Source organism: Oenanthe melanoleuca, unplaced genomic scaffold, assembly GCF_029582105.1.
Source record: "Oenanthe melanoleuca isolate GR-GAL-2019-014 unplaced genomic scaffold, OMel1.0 S001, whole genome shotgun sequence".
NCBI lineage: Eukaryota > Metazoa > Chordata > Aves > Passeriformes > Muscicapidae > Oenanthe > Oenanthe melanoleuca.
The window spans coordinates 6,693,882-6,713,990 of NW_026612650.1; the positions used below are offsets into that span (position 1 = coordinate 6,693,882).

At 48.6% G+C, this 20,109-nt stretch overlaps 1 pseudogene; it reads left to right on the forward strand.

The window, feature by feature from the left end:
- Positions 1-698: 698 nt before the first annotated feature.
- On the forward strand, positions 699-5,707 carry LOC130266000 (olfactory receptor 14J1-like; annotated as a pseudogene).
- Positions 5,708-20,109: the final 14,402 nt, after the last annotated feature.

Genomic DNA, 20,109 nt, shown 5'->3' on the forward strand with positions numbered 1-20,109 from the left:
AAGCAGTGGTGTCCAGTTTTGGACACAGACTGCAACTGCAGCCTTCCCCTTGAGCAGTTCTGCCCTCTTGTGGACACAATATGGAACTGCAGCAGCACCCCCCCACCCCCTTCCCCAAGCAGTGCTTCCCAATTGTGGACACAGCATGGTACTGCATCCCCTGCCTTCCGAACAGTAATGTCCTCTTGTGGACACATACTGGTACTGCAGGTGCCCCCTCCTTCGAGCAGGGCTACCCCCTTGTGGTCAAAGCCTAGTACTGCAGCCTTCCCCCTATTCAGTGTTGCCCCCGTGTGGACAAAACCCAGTACTTTAGCACCCCCCTCCCCCAAGTAGTGGTGCCCAAATTTATTCACAGACTGGTACTGCAGCCTTCCCACCAAGCAGTGCTGCCACCCTGTGGACACAGCGTGGTACTGTAGCCCCCCTCGTTGAGCACTGTTGTGCACACAGCATGGTATTGCAGCCCTGCCACCCGAACAGTGCTGCCCCCTTCTGGACAAAACCCTGTACTACAGCCTGCCCCCTGAGTAGTGCTGCCCCCCGTGGACACAGCTTTCTACTGCAGCTCCCTCATTCCGAGCAGTGCTGCACTCTTGTGGACACAAGCTGGTAGTGCAGCCCCACCCACCTCCGAGCAGTTCTGACTCCTTCTAGACACAGCATGATACTCCAGAACCGCCCCCCTCCCCCCCACAATGAGGAGTGCTGCCCCCTTGTGGACGCAGCATGGTACTGCAGTCCCCCCCGTTTCCGAGTAGTGCTACTCCATTCTGGATATAACCCGGTACTGCAGCCTCCCCTTTCGAGCAGGTCTGTCCTCTTGTGGACACAGCATGGTCCTGTAGCCTGCCCCCCCCAAGCAGTGCTGCCCCATTGTGGACACAACCCAATACTGTATCCATCCCGCTCCTTGAGCAGATCTGCCCCCTTGTGGACACAGCCGGCTGCTGCTGCCCCGCCCCGTCCCTGTGCGGACCAGTCTAGCCTCCTTGTGGACAAAACTCTGCACTACAGCCCCCCCTCCCCCCCCAAAATTGCTTCCCCCTTGTGGATACAGCCCACTACTGCAGCCCAACCTTCCAAACACTGTTGCACCATTGGGGAAAGAAGCTGGTACTGCAGCCCCCCCCAGGAGCAGTGCTGCCTCCTTGTGACAAAGGATGGTACTGCAGTCCCCCCCTTCTGGGCAGTGCTGCACCCTTGTGGACACAGCAAGGTACTGCAGCCCCCCGCCCCAAGCAGTACTGCCTCCTTGTGGACACAACCCAGTACTGCAGCACCCCCCTCTGAACAGTGCTGTCCAATTGTGGTTACAGCATACTACTGCAGCCATTCCCCCTCCCTCGAGCAGTGCTGCCTCTTCTGTGGAAAAACCCGGTACTGCAGTCCCCCTCCCAAGTAGCTCTGATGCTTTGTAGACACAGCATGATACTCCAGCACCCCGGCACCCACTTGAGGAATGCTAGCCCTTTGTGGACACACCCATGGGATTTTCTCTCTTGAGGTTTCAGAGGGTGCAGACTCCTTTTATTCTAAATTCCTGGCCACATGTTGCCCTCTTCCTTTCCCCATTACCCAAAGTTTTAGGAAGGTACAGCCTTCCCAAGCCTGCCTGCCCCATATTCCTTCTTGAACCTGGCATTTCTCCGTAAAGTTCAGATTTTCAGGCTTGTGCAGACTCTTCTCTGTTTCAGGAGCCAAGCTGTCTGGGCCCGGTAATATATCTGCTGCCCAAAGTCAGTAGAAATGTTTCGACCCATTTCAAAGACCTTAACACCCATGCCTTCACTCACCAAATGATTTGTAATGACATTAGCACACATCTTTCCTCTCACATTGATGTTTCCTGTGCTGGTAACAGTCTTTTGAGCCCAGCCATTAGCCTGACCTCTCTGCTGTTGTAGTTCCATGGACAGAGGTTGTTGTCTCTTCCCCCTTCCATGGGCAGGCCGGTGTTCAGCCATCTCCAGGACAGCAGGGCCCCACCCCACCTCACTGTGCCCTGGGAAGACAAAAAACATCACTCCACATATACCCATTCTTCCTTCTTCCCAGGCATTTGGTTCTGTCAGTAGGGTTTGCTGCTTATTATCACAGGAAAAACAAAACCCCTGTGACACTGTGGGGCCCTATGGAACCAAACATCCATTGTGACACCACAGAACTTCACAGAACCAAGAGTCCATGGTGACACAACAAGGCCTTGTGGAACCAAGGAGTCCAAAGTCTAAAACACATGTTGCATAGCTCTCCCTTGGGAATATAAATCTCCATGGTGGCATCTTGAAACAAACTTGAGGATGGTGTCTGTTTGTAATGGGGAAACTCAGGAGTTTTCAATTGCTTAAAAGAAAGAAAAGGAAGAAAACCCCTGTTTGCCTCAGTGCAGCCAGATCTGAGTGCAGCAAAGCAGGTCCCAGGTGAGAGAGGACAGACAGGATGGAGCTGGGTAATGTGGAGCAAGGTTGTCCACACTAGGTTAGAACTCAAGGTATCGCTCCTCTGAGCAGGCCAGACTTCCTGAGGAGAGACCTTGGATCAATATCAACGACAGAATGCTGCAATCACCTCTGCTCTAAAGAGAAACAGTAATGAAATACACCCTTTAAAATAGGAATACATATTTCTTATAAGCTCTTTGAAATGTTTCTCCATAAATGCAGCAGCAAACCTTCCTAATGAACAGCACCAGACAAGAGGGAAATCAAGGCAGAGCCATGGTTTGTCAGAACTTGCTTGATCCCAAAGAACCCTGTGGTGCATTTGGTGCTGAGCCCTGGAATCTCAGGGCCTCAGATGAGTTTGCACAAACCTTTCCAGGAGTGCAAGTCAGAAGAAAAACCCAAATTATCTCAAAGCAATAATGGGTCCCACTGCGGTCCATCCCCAACACAGGCTCACCTTGGACTCCTTGGTAGGGAGAATTGGAGGCCATGATTGCCCAAAAACTATTGAGACTTGGAGAGGAAAAAGGAAAGGAAAGTACCTTAAAAAACCTGAAGTACCTTGAAGCATTAATGAGTCCCACTGAGTGTTGTTACTTAGAAAGTCTCTCAAGAGACTAATTAAAACAGATAATTGGAGGCCATGATTCCACAAAGCTCTCAGAGACTCCAAGGCAAAACAAAACCCAAACTCCTTGGAAAAATCTGCAGTCCCTGGGAGCATGAAGGAGCCCCCCAGGGCCATTCCTGACCAAAGCCCCCCAGGGACTGGTCCCAGCAGATCCCTGAGGCCACTGGGATGTGGGGGAGATGCTGAGGGCAGGACAAGGGGTGACAGTGGCCAGCCTTGCTGGGGCTGTGCCAGGAGGCCCCAGTGGCTCAGGACAAGGTGTCTCCTCCCAGCCCTTGGTGGCACAGACCCTGCTGTGCCCCAGGGCACCTAGACTTGGCTTCTCTTTGTCCCCACCTGTCATCTCTGCCTCCAATTTCCTGCCCTAACTGGAATCTGGGGACACTTTCTCAGTCCTTAAGTGGGACCCATTAAAACTTGAAGAAATTTTGGAGTTTGATTCTAACTTGGAGTTCTTGCGAGGTTTCTTCACCTCCCTCAGAGGGACTGATGTTCAGGGCCTCAGAACAACCCCCAAGAGGGTCATTAAATTCTTTGAGCTGTGTCTGTGCTGCTAAACTGGGCTGGGCTCCTGGCACAGAAGGAGATGCTGGAAACCCAGAAGAGCTTCAAAAACATATTTCTCTTGCTAAGCAGCTCTTCTCCCAGCCCAGCAGAGCTGGGGAACTGCCTGCAGACACCCCAGGCACAGCACAGAGGCACAGAGAGCTTCAATCAGTCAGGGCTGGGAAGATGCTCAGAAGTGACTGGGGCAGAATCACTCCCAGCCCTTGACACAGGAAGCCTCTGGCTGCAGGACAAGGCAGCTGCAGCTCCTGCAGAGATCTCCTAAAGCTGGAACATCCCAATGCCTACAGACTCCGTGAGTACATTCTCTGATTCTCTCTTGTGCAGAGCAGTCAGGGGTGCCCAGGGCTGTCCTGCAGAGCAGGGTCCTGCAGTCCAGGGTGCTGTGCTGGGGCAGGGACTCTGCTGCTGCTGCCAGGGACAGCTCTCAGCCAGCCCTGGGAGCTGCTCCCAGCACTGGGGGACAAGGTCTGGGTGGATGGAAACAGCTGGTAAGGCTTGGAAGTGCTCTCCTTGTGTGGTGAGGATGCTGCATTTTTTCAGGGCTGCTCCCAGCATGGCATTTAACTTGATAAGGTTACCAAGTAGATTATACAGGGAGCGCAGTGAGGCAGGGACTGCATAAAAGGGAAAATCTTGCTTTTTTAATCTGCTGCTGTGGGTTGCCTTGATGGGAAATTGCATATACATATTAATCTCTCTAATCAGGCTGGAAAAAATTAAAAACAAAAAAAATCTCAGATCTCAATAAACCAGCACAGGTCAGGAATCATCACAGAGTCTATTACAGGCAGAATCAGTGCCACTTTTCCCACCTCCTCAGGGTTGCTGTGACATTGCCATGAGAGCCTCCAGAAGCAGCGCTGGCCCGGGGCAGTGCCCTGGGCTGGGAGGGGTCTGCAGCGAAGAGCTGAGTCCCCAGGGCTGGGCTGGGCTCTGGCAGCACTGGCAGGGCCCAGCCCTGGGCAGAGGGAGCAGCTTCTGGCAGGGACAGCTCCAGGCAGCAGAGCCATGGGCAGGCAGTGGGGGGAAAGTGCCACCAAGCTGGGCTGGGATATTTAAAGTCCTCTCCAAACTGAGCTATTCTATATTTACTTTTCTTACAGGTCCCCAGCTCCAGCCACAATAAATGTCCAACAGCAGCTCCATCAGCCACTTCCTCCTGCTGCCATTGGCAGACACATGGCAGCTGCAGCTCCTGCACTTCTGCCTCTTCCTGGGCATCTCCCTGGCTGCCCTCCTGGGCAACGGCCTCATCATCAGCGCCGTAGCCTGCGGCCACCACCTGCACACCCCCATGTTCTTCTTCCTGCTCAACCTGGCCCTCACTGACCTGGGCTGCATCTGCACCACTGTGCCCAAAGCCATGCACAATTCCCTCTGGGACACCAGGAACATCTCCTATGAAGGATGTGCTGCACAGCTCTTTTTTTTCTGTTCTTCATCTCAGTAGAGCTTTCCCTCTTGACCATCATGTGCTACGACCGCTACGTGTCCATCTGCAAACCCCTGCACTACGGGACCCTCCTGGGCAGCAGAGCTTGTGCCCACATGGCAGCAGCTGCCTGGGCCTGTGGCTTTCTCAATGCTCTGCTGCACACTGCAAATACATTTTCCCTGCCCCTGTGCCATGGCAATGCCCTGGGCCAGTTCTTCTGTGAAATACCACACATCCTCAAGCTCTCCTGCTCCAAATCCTACCTCAGGGAACTTGGACTTGTTACTGTTAGTGTCTGTTTAGCTTTTGGCTGTTTTGTGTTCATTGTTTCCTCCTATGTGCAGATCTTCAGGGCTGTGCTGAGGATCCCCTCTGAGCAGGGACGGCACAAAGCCTTTTCCACCTGCCTCCCTCACCTGGCTGTGGCTTCATTGTTTGTCAGCACTGGTATATTTACCTACCTGAAGCCCCCCCTCCATCTCCTTGCCATCCCTGGATCTGGCAGTTTCAGTTCTGTACTCAGTGGCGCCTCCAGCCCTGAACCCCCTCATCTACAGCCTGAGGAACCAGGAGCTCAAGGATGGCCTGAGGAAAATCGTCATGAATTCTTTTCAGCAGCAATAAACTCTCTTTCCTCTTTATAGCCCTTTTGATGTTACTCATTAAAGCCCATTCTTTACCTTGTGATTTTCTGCGAGCACGGATATTTTATTTTTGGAAATTTGTTCACAGGAAAATCTTTGTCTGTACTATTTTTAATTCAGTATTGGCATTTCTAGTGTGAACCACAGACTGTGTAACCCAGGAGTTTTATTACATATGTTCTTACACAAAATAAGGAACTCTGTAGTGCCATGTTGCCCTGACAGTTTTCCTCCCTGACTTCTCTGGAGCTGCAGGGTCGGTGTCTCTGGAAATATCTAGGGTGAAAAGGGAACCTCAGTGCTCCTCACTGACAGGCAGCTCCAAGGCTTCTGCTCCATAACCTCCCGTTCCTTCACTTCCACACTCCCCTCCAGAGCCCCTGTGTTGATTTCAGGACTCAGGACTCTCTCAGCTCAGTCCCTGTCCAGCTGTGTGACTGTGCAGGGACTGCAGGCAGGGACAGGCCATGGGCACAGCTGGGACAGAGCTGGGCTCTGCAACAGCATTTCCATCATGCAAGGGCATCTCCCCAGTGCAGGGCCTGAAAGCTTCAATCCCCTTCCCAGTTTGCTCTCCAGGATGTTCCCAACACAGCACCCTGGAGAGGAGAACAGCAGTGACAGCAAAAGTGTGGCAGTGCTCAGGGTGGGGCTGTCCCAGCAGTGCCCTTGCAAAGCCAGCCCTGCTTCCAGCAGTGCCCTCTCACCCCAGGGCACAGAGGTTGTTCTTCCCTCCATGGAGGGACATCAAGTGACCGGGTCAGGAGTCTGTGTTTGCAGTGCAGGGACATTCCACAGTCCTGAACATCCTGTGTGTGTGTGAGGGGACATAAACCCAGCGAGCACAAACACTTTCAGCTGTTGCTGCAGTTTCCAGAGAGTAACATCCCCTGGGAGCCCCTGGATGCAGGGCTGGGATGAGCTCCTGTGCCCAGAGCTCCCTGTGTCCATCCCTCTGGCCATGGGGCACCTCGGGCAGGGGCAGGGCAGGGTGACACCCCCAGGGCTGAGGTCCCTGCCAGGCTCTGGCAGTGGCAGCAGAGCCCAGGGAGACCCTGCCATGGGTTTTGCTTTTGCCTTGGAGTCTCTGAAAACTTTGTGCAACCAAGGTCTTCAATTCTCTCCTCCAAAGAGTTCTGGAGGAGCCTGTGTTGGTGATGGACCTCAGTGGGACTGACACTGAAACCGCATGAAAAACAGAAACTCCCCAACAACATTTTCTCAGTGTTAGAGAATTTAGGCATTACTTTCTTCTGGCTGGACATTATTGTGGCCAGCATGTGCAATAAAAATCATTCCACCCACAAATGCCTGGGTTTCATGCAGTGAAAATCATTCCATTACACGTGGTTCTTTATTAGGCTTTTCACATATTTATACAGACAAAACCCAAAGAAATTCAGGTTTCACTGAAGAAATTAATTTATCTAAATTGAACAGTTCTTAGTATTTGATCTCCTGTTGGTTATTGGTCCTTTTCCCTTTGATGTGAATTAGGCCCTCATTCATTGGTTCTCTTACCAATCTTTTCCCAGACCAGGTGTCTCCAACTACAGTGGGGGTGATGTTCATTAATGTTCATTTACCTCCTGTGTATCTTCTGGTTACTCCCAATCTGTAGGTGTTAAACGCATCAGGTGTCACCCAACCTCAGTGAACAAAGTCTTTTGAAAAGAATCTTTAATTCCCCTCCTCCTGGGCAAAGGCAAACAAACCCCTGACTGAAACTACATTAAAAAAATTCACATTTGTATCATGTCCAACAATTCCATGAGGTTCAGTGTCACAATGATCACCTCGGCTCAATGCGGTCACACAGTGTCACATCAGCCCCTGGGTTCCACAAAGCCCTGCAGTGCCACAATTACCTTTTTGTTCCATGGGGCCCCACAGTGTCACAATGCTCTCCTTGGATCCATGAGGCCTCACAGTGTCAAAACTGTCCCTACATTCCATGAAGCCCTGTAGTGTCACAAAGGTCTCTATAATCCCATGAGTCCCCACAGTGTGACAATGCCCCCTCGGTTCCATGTGTCGCACACTGTTACATGACTCCTTAGTTCCATGGGGTCCTGTAGTGTCACAATGGTCTTCCTGGTTCCATGGTGACACAGTTGCCACAATTTCCATGTTACCACAGCTGCCCCTTGATGCCATGAGGCCCCACAGTGTCACAATGGCTCCTTGCTTCCATGACACCGTGATGTGTCACAGCTGTCTCCATGATTCCATACTGCCCTGCAGTGTCACCATGGACCATTGGTCAGTGAGGCTCCACAGTGTCACCATGGCCCCTTGGTTCCATGGACCCCACAGTGTCACTGTGGTCCCCTTGGTCCACAAGGCTCTGAAATGACACACTGGCCCTTTGGTTCCATGAGGTTTGGATGAGTCACATATCACTCCTTGGTTCCAGCAGGCCCTGCTGTGTCCCAGTGCCCATGGTGAGTTTCCACAGTGTCACCATGGTGTCCTTGGATCTGCAGTATCTCAATGCTCTCCTTGACACCATCCTGCCCAAATCTCTCAATGGCTTTTTGGTTCCATGAGTTTCCACAGTTCCACAGTAGTCTCCTTGGTGCCATGAGGATACACAAATTCCACATAAACATTGAGCAGCACCTGCTTAACACACCTGGGAACATCTGTCTGCATTCAAATTAGGAGTTAAATGGTATCAGCAGCTTCCATCTGCAAAGGAGATCTAGGGAAAGATCAGGGATAGAGAATTCAGCCGAAAGACTCGGAGAATTCACAGAATCACAGAATCACGAGGTTGGAAGACCAAAATCATCAATTTCAACAACTGCCTAAAATTTTCTTATGGGACAAAGTGCCATGCCCCATCTTTTAATAAAAAACATCCAGGGATGGTTTCTCCACTAACACCTGGGCAGATCATTCTAGCACTTTATCACTTTCTTAGTAAAAAACTTTTCCTAATATCCAACTTGTATTTCCCTTGGCGCAGCTTAAGCCAGTCTCCTCTCATTTTGTCAGTTGCTGCCTAGTGAAAAAGACCAACACCCACGTGACCACAACAACCTTTCAGGAAGTTGTAGAGAGTGATAAGGTCACCCCTGAGTCTACTTTTCTCCAAGATAAGCATCCCCAGCTCCCTCAGCCACTCTCCACAGCACTTGTGTTCCAGACCCTTCACCAGCCATGTTGCCCTTCTCTGGACACTCTCCAGCCCCTCTGTGTCCTTCCTAAATTGGGGGCCTAGAACAGGACACAGCACTTGATGTGCTTCCCAACCAGTGCTGAGCACAGGGGAAGAATCACTGGCCTGGTCCTGCTGGCCACAGCATTCCTGATCCATTGTAGTTCCAGGTGTTGGATGAGGGAATTGGTGGGAGGGGGTGGGGACAAAGTGTTGTTTATTGTCGTCCATGAAGGGTCTTGATTTTCATATCTATTCAGACTTCAGGTGTTCAATATCAATTGGGCACTGCTGGTATCAATCAATAAATACAAAAAGAAATCAGGACAAAATACTTCTCCCTGCATTTTTTTCAATATAGTAAATAGCATATTCACTTTGAATACACTACTGAAATCTGTCTAATTAACCATAGAAGAACTGAAAACTTAAATTATTCCCAGGGGCTTTTCTTGTTTGGGTGTTTTGAACAAATAATTTTGAGTTTTTATCACTGAATCCCTGAACTGAAGAGGTCAAGAAAGAAGAGTTTAATATTAGGTTTGTTGTGGATTTAATGTTGGCCAAATTGCCAGTGCACCCACTAGAATTATTGACTCATTTTCTGCTGTGAGATGGGATTAGGAGGAAGGCAAAACCAGCTCAAACTTTAAAGGGTACAAAGAAAAGACTTTATTACTAGAAACTACAAGAAAAAAAAAATCTCAATAAAACTTTCAGAACATTTCTCTTCCCCCTACAACTTCTTTTCTCTCACACTGATAACGTACAGAAAAGGATCAGTCAATTTACCATCTCTATAAATAGCCTTTCACCAATTTACTTGGGTGAGGAGAACTTTTCATCAGTCTATGGAGATTTTACCACAACAAAACAGTTTTCTCCCAGCCTCTATGTCACAGTGAATCAGCCATTCAGGAGAATGTAAATCTGATCACTGTGTAAAAATCCCTTCCTCGACTTACAGTTTTCCCGTAAGTATTTTTCAGGACCATTTCAACTTATGAGGCAGCACCCAGAGGCTGAAGGCTTCCCCTCCCCCTTGTCCCAGGGGTTTTTGGAAAAACTTATCAGGGGCAGCATTCCAGCTATGCCACGGGTCAGTCTGGCCACTCTGGGGGGAGGGGGAAGCAGGCAGGATCTCAGCAGCTGATGGTGCTGTCTAGTAATCCCCCTTTCCCAAGGTACTCACAATTTGGAAAAGGACAGAAAAAGAAGAAATAGAAAACACAGAGAGAAAGATGTAGAAGACACAGAGATGCACACTCTTGTATTCCAGTACTGTTCAGACAGAAATTCCAAGAGGGGGTAGGTCAAGATGTGCACTTGCCTAGTGGTCTGCCTAAAATTCTCCCTGGTCTTCCTGGGTCCTTCCCCCAGGTGGGACTTGTGATTGCTGGGGCAATCAGAGCCTGGGTCAGCACCAGCCCCCTGTGTGACTGATTGACAGCTCATCCCGAGGTGTCTGGGACATTGATCCCATCCAGCCTCTGACAGCGACCATGGTGACACTGCAGAACCTCATGGAACCATGGGTCAGTTGTGATAAGGACAGAAGGAGATCCAAAGACACCATGGAGACACCATGGAGCCTCATGGAACCAGAGACCATTGTGACACTCTGGTGCCTCATGGATTCAGGGGGACCATTGTGACTCCAGACCCCCACGGAACCAAGGGTCAAGGATGAAGCTCTGGGGCCCATAGAACCAAGGAGCCATTGTGAAACTGAAACAGGGGGAATTAAAATTAAAATTAATGAGTTAAGGGTAAAAATACAGGAGGATGCTTTAACTAGAAGGGGACTGACAAGATTTTCTGAATGCTTAACATTCACTGTCTTTGCAAGAACAGGAGGACAGAGCAAGGCTTCAAGATAAGATAGAGGGCCAAGAACGTGCAAGTAGGATGGAAGAGAGAGGCCCCTTCCAGATAACGGGGATTCCTTAGACCCCTGAGCCAGCAAAAACTGGTATCTAGGTCTGGAAAGCAACTTAAGACTAATATGCAAAGAAGGTGAGGTTGAAAGTTCAAACTGAGAGGAAGACTGCTTACTTAATCCCAGACAGCCACCAGAACAACCAACAAGGAGCAGTGTGCAGTCACAAAGTGCCGTGGAGCTAATTTTAATATGAAGCAGGGAGAGGGGGGATTAGGAAATGAATATGTATTAGGTGCATTGTGCAATCCTAGTTTGCAGAGAATAAAAAGAGAGGCGCAGGTCGCCAAAGGTGTGCATGTTTTTGGAGGAGCTATCCCCCATGCACCTCAGTGCTGAATAAAATACAAACCTATAACTTACTTTGTGGGTTATAAAGTTTTTCTGTGCATCAATTTGGATGACCCTGCTGCTCCCCTGAGATTTTGGGGTGACCTCTTTGCCTACCTCTGAGCTGGAGCCGGTGCAGAATGCCACCTGCACCGACCACACAGACCAAAGCTCCTGGGTGTACCTGCGCTGCATCATCTCCTGAGGTAATTCAGGGCTCCCTCCCACCTCTGGGGCCCTCAGGAGTTTTGGGGTACCCCTGAATGTTGGGGTGCCCCCCGACAGCCCCCCCACCAGGGAGGGTCATCTGTGTCCACGTTGACCGAAAGGATGCAACAGTGGCCATTATCTTTTCCCAGCACATCCAGGAGAGTCGGGACACTTGGGTGCTCCAAACATCACCTGGACATCCCCAAAAATCACTTGGATACACCTGGGTAGCCCCCAGTATATCCTGGATCGCTGCAAAAATTACCTGGATACACCTGGGTGCCTCTTGGATAACTGGATCACCCAAAACCCCTAGGGCCCCCCAAAACTGGTGTCCCAAAAATCCTCATTGCTTTGACTGGGTGGACCTGGTGTCCCTAAATCTGCTTTGACTGTAATGGTTAGACCTGGTGTCCCTAAATTCCCTTTGACTTCAATGGCTAAACCCAGTGTCCCAAAAATTTTGTTGCTAAAAATCTCAATTTGGCCTCAGAATTCCCAGAATTTGGACTGAAAACAGAGATTTTTGGGCTTACCTGGAGGTACAGCTCCAGCACAGGCCGCAGGTGTGGGATCAGGGATTCAGAATTGACTTCCAGGAATTCATCCAGGACTTCCAGAGAATCAGCATCATTATCCTGGAAGGGAAATTCCTGTAATTCAGCCCAACATTTCCCCCAGATTTACCCAAATTTCCCCATTTTAGCACCAAAGTTCCACAAAAGTCCTGTTGAATTTAGTGGATAGGCTGGGTGTTCCTCAATCCACCTGAACTTAAACAGGGTAGACCTGGTGTCTCTAAATCCCTGTTGACGTTATTGGGGTAGACCTGGTATCTTTGAATCCCTATTGATTTCAATTGGCAGATTTAATATCCAAAATATGGCTATTAGAAGATTATTATTACAAAAGATGGGCAACTCAGAGACATTGTAAAAGACAGTTTATTGCTTTATTGCACCAGTCTCACAGAAGGGTGAGACATTAAAGGTGTTACATCCAATGCCATCTAATTCTTAGTTACAATGCCTTATATTAGTTTTTTAGCCAATCACATATTTCTATGAACTTTGCTAACGTCTTCTTACACCAATCATTAATTGCTTTGCTTCCCACGGCTTTGCTGCCATATGCATTTTTCAACCAATCATATAACACTTCACAAACTTGTAATGATACATTTTAAACTTCTAACTAACTTTATAACAGGTTCTATTGCTATACTTGAAAATCTTTTACTATCTTACTTAACATACAGCTTTGCTTACAAAACACATATCTCTGTTTGGTTAAAACAAAATTCTATTTAAATGACAAACTTACATTCTTCTTTTATGTCTATTTTATTTTTAATGCTCTAAATCTCCAAGCTTTCTCCAAGGTCTTAGGTCAAACCTTGTTTCCATCTCTTTCTCTGAGCCTGTATGCACAAGGCACTGAGAGCTCACTGTGCCTGCATTTCCCACACCATTTTCATCTCTGCCTCCCATTTCCTGCTCTAACTGGAACCTGGGGACACTTTCTCAGTCATGTCCCTCACTGGGACCCATGAAATGTATCAGAAACTTTGGAGTTTGACTGAAATCTTGAGAGATTTCCTAACAAATCAAGGTCCTGCCTTGATTTCCTCTGGTCTGGTGCAGTTTATTCGGAAGGTTTTGAACTCCAGTTAAGGTAAAATATGTCAAAGAGCTTCCTAGACATTTCTATAGAAATATCCATTCCTATTTTCAAGGGTAGATTTTATTACTGTTCTCTTTAAAGCAGAGATGATTGCAGCATTCTGTTGTTGATCTTTGTGAAAATGGATTTATAAAGGATTCTCAAAGCCTGACTGAAAGCTCAAATAGTCTTGTACATTTGTATGCAAACTCTGAGATAAGATGTGTGTACTTAGAAAAGCTATGGAATAGAGAAGATATTGTTGAGAGTGAGATAGAACTAGACACAGCTTTCAAACCATGGCTTTGCAAAAAGACCAGATATTTTTGTGAACTAGAACTGTGGAAGATGCATTGTGGCAAGACCACGTAGGGTAAAATAAGAGGTGATTGGTGTTAGAAGTGTTAGCACCATGTGTGGCAAAGGTAATAGGCTAAAAACCATTTCTAAGGTATTTTAACCAGGAAATAACATGACATCTGATACAATGGCATTGAGTTTTCCATCTCTTATGCTTCACACTTCAACAAGATTGATTATGGAATAAAATCTTTTCAAATGCCTCTCAATTGCCCTGTCTCTGTAGAGCTAGGATTTCCCAACAGTGCTGTGTCCCTGGACATCAGTCCCTGAGAGGAAGCTGAAGGAAAACTTCTTGACAATTCAAAGTGATACTGAAACTCCAAAGTTTTAATGGTTCCCACTGAGGCATAGGACTCAAAATGTGTCCCTGGGTTCCTGTTAGAGCAGAACACTGGTGGCAGGGATGACAGGTGGGGTCAAAAAAGGGGAAAGTGTCTATGATGCTCAGCAAAGCTGGATGTGTTTCAGGAATGCAAAGGGGCCTGAGCCCCAGCCCCTGGCAAGGCAGATCCTGTCCCTCCCTCATTGCTCAGGGCTCTTCCCGGGGCACTGGGCTCTGGGGATGTGCAATGCCAAGGGCAGGACCATGGGGCGGCCCCTGCCAGGCTGCTGAGCAGGGACAAGGAGGCAATGAGGCCCCAGCACAGCAAGGCTCACTTGTCCCCTGCTGGCCTCAGGCCCAGGGCCAGCAGCCATGGCCCAAGTGCTGCAGCAGTTGGCTCTGGCAGGGCCTTTCAGCTGCTGCCCATCCCTGTGCCCTCTGCAGCCCAGGCTGTCCTACGGTGTCCATGCCCTGCGCCTCTGTCCCTGCAGGCTGTCGTCATCCCCCGGCTGCCCCACCTCGCTGGCCCTTCCTTTGCTGACAGCTCTGCGTCCTGCCTGCCTCTGCCTGGACACACAAAGCCTTGGCTTTGATACCAAGAGGTTCAATTCAATTTTTACTGTGCCTGTGAACTTTTAGCACAGGAACAAGGCATGCAGGGGCTGCTTTCCCAGCAAGGATGGTTGGAAGACAAGAAGAAGACATCTGGCTCATAGGTGCAGTTCATTCTCTTAACCAGGGAACTTCGTGTGTGTTTTTTGGAAATGTGTAAATTCTAATTCATGTCATGACCAAATATAAGCAACACACATGTAGAATGATGAATCCACATAAGGATAGGAGTTATCCCATATTGGATATGTGGCCTGAAAAAAAAAATTGCCCTCTTTAACACCAAATTTGTGTTAAGGAGACTTATTCTGATACTTTGGACATCAGAGGCTCACAGAACCAAGGAGTCAACTGTGACACTATGGAACCTCAAGGAAAAGAGGGGCCTTTTGACACTGTGGGAGCTCATGGAACCAAAATCCATTTTGACAGAGTAGGGCCACATAGAACCAATGGTCCATTTTAACATTGCAGATCCAAGGAAGCCATGGTGACTCTATGGAACTTCCTGCAACCCTGGGTGCATTCTGACACTGCAGGGCCTCACAGAAGCAAGGTGACCATGTTATACTACAGAACCTTGTGGGACAAAGGGTCCATGGTGACACTGCAGAACTGTTGCTGAGAGTAGGAATGCTCATGGAACCAGAAGTCCATTGTAACCAAGGGGCCATTGTGACACTGTGGATCCAAGGAGATCATTGTGACACTGAGGAACCTCATGGAGCCAAGGGTCCATTGTTACACTGTGGGGACTCATGAAACCAAAGGTCCATTGTGACACTGCAGGGCTTCATGGAACAATGGAGACTATTATGAAACAGAATCACAGAATGAACAAGGTTGGAAAAGACCTTTGAGATCATTAAGTCCAACCTATGACCTAACATCACCCCATCAACTTAACCATGACTCTGAGTGCCATGTCCAGGTTTTTTTTAAATGCCTCGAGATGTGTTGACTCCACCACCTCCCTGGGCAGAAGATTCCAGTGCCAAATCACTCTTCCAGTGAAGAATTTTTTCCTGGTGTCAAATCTATACTACCTCTGGCTCATCTTAAGACTCTGTCCTCTCATTCTCTTAGGGAGAAGAGACCGACACCCACCTGAGTACAACCTCTGTTCAGGTAGTTTTAGAGAATCTCACTGGGACCATTGTAGCCATTGGGGCCACTGTAGCACGGCAGGGCCTCATGGAATCAAGGGGAGCACAGTGACAGTGTGGGGCTCCATGGGACAAAGGGGCCGTTCTGACACTGTGGAACCAAGGACACCTTTGTTACAGTACAGGGCACCATGGAACCAATGAGACCATTGTGACACAGCAGGGCCTCGTGGAAACAAGGGCGCAAGAATGACACTGTGAGCTCCAAGGGACCAAGGGGACATTCTTACACTGCAGAACCAAGGAGACCATTGTGACACTATGGGTCATCAATTCCTCTGACACTCAAGGATAACCTAGAGCCTCAGAATCTGAAAAGTATAAACAAAAGTGAATTGGGGGGGGGGTAAAAAACTGGGGGAATACGACTTTATTACCTGAAGTTATAACTGGAAGATAAACCCCTGATATGTAAATTGACCAAATTTATATCTGTCTGAAAAACTCATCACCACTATCCATCTTGAGTGTAGCATCTGGGAGGCTTTTGACAGCCCAAGGTGTATCTACTGAAGGCCTTTAATAAATACCCACTTTATTCTCTCAACCTTGTCTAGCCTCTGTTCTAGGTGGCTTCCCCAAGGTGTCACCTGTAGTGTCACAATAGTCTCCATGACTCCATAAGGCCCTTAAGTCTTAAAACAGAGCATTGATTCCATGAGACCCCACAGTGTCACAATGACCCCTTGGCTCCATTGAGCCCCACAGTGAACTATGAGCCCCTCGAGACAAAATGCCCTGAAATGCCAAAATGGCCCTTTGTTTTTACGAGGTCTCAAAGTGGCCACCATGGTTTCATGAGGCTGTGCTGTGTCACAATGGACCCTTGGTTCCATGATAGAAGTTTAGCAATAGGACCTCTTATAAGTTAGTTAGAAGCTTAAGATGTATCAATATGGATTTGTGAAGTGTTATATGATTGTTTGTAAAATGACTTATTGCAGCAAAGCCATGAGAAGCAAAGCAATTAATGAGAGGTGTAAAGAGACACTAGCGAACTTCATAGAAGTATTTGGTTAAAAAACTAACATAAGGCATTGTAACTAAGAATGAGGTGGCTTCTGATACTATGGCATTGGATGTAACACCTTTAATGTTTCACGCTTGAATAAGACTGATGCAGTAAAGCAATAAACCATCTTTTACAGTGTCTCTCAATTGTCCTGTCTCTTGTAATATTAATCTCTCGATAGGGATTTTTTTTGATATCAGGTTTACTCCATTGAATTCCATAGGCATGTAGGGACACCAAGTGTACTGCATTAAAATCAGTGGGGATTTTGGGACATCACATTTACCCTATTGAAATCACTAAGGATTTAGGGTAAACAGGTCTTCCAATAAAATCAAATGGGATTTTGCAGAAATTTGGGGCTAAAATTGGAAAATATGGGTAAATTTGAGGAAAATGTTTGGCTGAATTCTGGGAATTTCTACTCCAGGATCCAGGTGCTGATTCTCTGGAAGTCTTGGATGAATTCCTGGAAGCCAATCCCGAATCCTTGATCCTACACCTGTGGCCCGTGCTGGATCCATGTCTCTAGGTAAGCCAAAAACTCTCTGTTTTCAGCCCAAAATCTTGGAGTTTCAAGCCCAAAATTGGGATTTTTAGCACCAAAAACAATGTTGGGACATAGGGTCTCCCCATTGAATTCAAAGGTGATTGAGGGACACCAATCTACCCTACTGAAGTCATTTGGAGTTTGAGGAACACTGGATTTACTCAATTGAAGTCAATGTGGATTTAGTGACATCAGGTCTACCCCTTAATAGGGCTTGTTCAGGAAGGGTTATTGGTTAAACTGGGAGCACTAGGAGCGGCTAAGAGGGGGACACTGGGGTTACTGGGAGCACAGGGGCATATATGGGAGCACTGGGAAATAAATGGGGATAAACAGGACTCTGAGTCTGCCCCACTGAAGTCAATAAGTATTTAGGGACACCAGGTCTACCCATTACAGGCAATGGGGATTTAGGGACACTAGGTTTATCCTGTCAAAGCAACGAGGATTTTGGAGACATCAGTTTGGGATGGCTCCAGGGGTTCCAGGTGATCCACATGTTCAAGGGGTACCCAGGTTATCCAGGTGAGTTTTGGGGGGTACCCAGGTGTTACATCGCTTGGGGGATCTCCCCTATCGACAACTTCACCAGCTTAGCTGGGTGATAGTGTGGCTGTATTAATAGAAGGACGAGTGTGATGGTTTGCCAGGATATCCTTTAACACACGTGAAGCATTATCCAAAAGCAATGTTATCCAAGGATAGGCAGGAACCAAAGACCAGGGTCAGGGGATCGGGTTCACAATTCATAGGGAATACCTGAGGGCAAAGGCCCAACCCTGGAGTACTTGACATTTTATGTCAAAAGCTCTCAGATCAGCTGACAATTTGGGCTAGGAAGAGAATTTACTTTGGAATGTGCTAATTAATATCTTCACGGTGCCTAGTTTGCCAGAGTCTCAGGTTTATGTCTCTAATTTCAGTTGATTCAATTACCACAGTGGCCCGTGGAGATGGTCAGTGGTGAGTGGTTATTGTGTGTAGTCATTTGGGGTGGTCAGTGGGTTTGGTCAGTTTGGGTGGTCAATGCAGTGTGGTCAATGGGGTGTGATCACTGGTTGTGGGCAATGGGTGTGGGAAGTGGGGTGTGCTCAGTGGGCGTGCTCAGTGGGCTGCGGTTATTGGGGTAAGGTCAGCGGAGGGGGTTTGTGAGTGTGGTCAGCAAGTGTGGTCACTGGCTGCAGTCAGTGGGAGTGGTCAGTGAATGTGGTCAGTTGGGTGGGGGTTGTCTGTTGGGTGCTCAGGGGGTGTGGTGGTTGGTGTGGTCAGTGGTGGTAGTCAGTGCGTGTGAGCAGTGCAGAGTGGTCATTGGGGGTGGTCAGTGGGTGTGAGCAGTGCGTGTGGTGGGTGGATATGGTCAGTTGAGTGGTCATTGGGGGTGGTCAGTGGGTTTGGTCAGTGGGTTTGGTCAGTGGATGTGGTCAGTGGGCGTGTGGTCACTTAGGTGCTCATTGCCTTGTGGTGAGTGGGGTGACCATTGCGTGTGGTCAATGGGGTGGTCAGTAGGTGTGATCAGTGGTTGGGACCAGTGGGCAGTGGTCCTTGCAGTCATCAGTGGAGTGTGGTTAGTGGGTGTAGTCAGTGGGCTGTGGTCAGTTGAGCAGGCAATTAGTGTGTTCAGTGGGATGTGGGCATTGGTGTTTGGGCAGTGTCTGTGGTCAGTGAGGGGGTGGTAAGTTCATGTGGTAAGTGGCATGTGGTCAGTCAGGGTACGGTCAGGTGGGTGGTCAGTTTGTTCAGTTGGGTGATCAGTGGATTTTGGGCAGTGGATGTGGGCAGTGGGGTCTTGTGCATAGGTGTGGCCATTCGAGGTGGTCGGTGGGGTGTGGGAAATGGGATGTGGTCAGTGATAGTGTGGTCAGTGGTTGTGGTCAATTTGGTAGTTGGGTAGGGATGGTCAGTTGGATGGTCAGTGGGGTGTGGTCACTGGTTGTGAGCAATGAGTGTGGACACTGGTGTGTGGTCAGCAGGGGTATGGTCAGTTGGGTAGTCATTGGGTGTGGTCAGTGGGGTGTGGGCATTGGTGTCTTGGCAATAGGTGTGTTCACTGGGTGTGGTCGGTGGGTGTGTGCTTTTGGGGTGATCATTGGGAAGGTGCTTGGCCAAGGCAAAAGGAGGCTTGCTGTGTGCCCTGCTTCCCTCTCCCTGAGCTCCTGAGAGCTCTGCAGCCCCTGCTGCCATCCCATCTGCCCAGGCCAGCACAACAGCCCCGGCCTTGGGGCCCTGCAGAGCTGCTCCTGCTGCAGGCCCAGGGCCCATGCCAGAGCTGGGGCAGCCACAAAGCTGTGCCCATTTCTGTTCATTCCTGCCCTGATGAGGATGAATCCTCTGACACTTGGAGGATGCTGATTAATTTTACTAATCAAGAGGCCACTATTTTCTTGAGCTCTTCAGTTCAGGAATTCAGTGACAAAGACTCATAAATATTTGTTCAAAGCACCAAAACAAGAGAAGGCCCTGGGAATAAATGAAGTTTTCAATTCTTCTGTGATTAATTAGACAAATTTCAGAAGTGTATTCAAAATGAATATTTTCTATCTAAAATAATGCCGAGAGAACAGTTTTGTCTTTTTTCCTGTTTCTACATTGATATCAGCCATGTCCAATTTATATTGACCCCCAGCAACTTTTAATGCAATCTGAAGAGATATGAAATTCAAGACCCTTTGTGGCTGACAATCTTTGTCCCCACCCATCCCCACCATTTCCCTCATCCAACCCCTCAGACTCCTATGCATCAGGAATGGTGTGGCCAGCAGGACCAGGGCATTTGATTCCTCCCTTGTGCTCGGCACTGGTTGAGCAGCACTTCAAGTGCTCTGTCTAGTTCTGGGCCCTCAATTTAGGAAGGACATGGAGGGGCTGGAGTGGGTCCAGAGAAGGCAACAAGGCTGTTGAGGGGTCTGGGACACAAGTCCTGTGAGGAGTGGCTGAGAGAGCTGGGGATGTTAATCCTGGAGAAGAGGAGGCTCAGGCAGACACGGTGGTGTCAGGGCATAGGTTGGACTTGATGATCTCCAAGGTCTTTTCCAACCTTGCTGATTCTGTCTCAC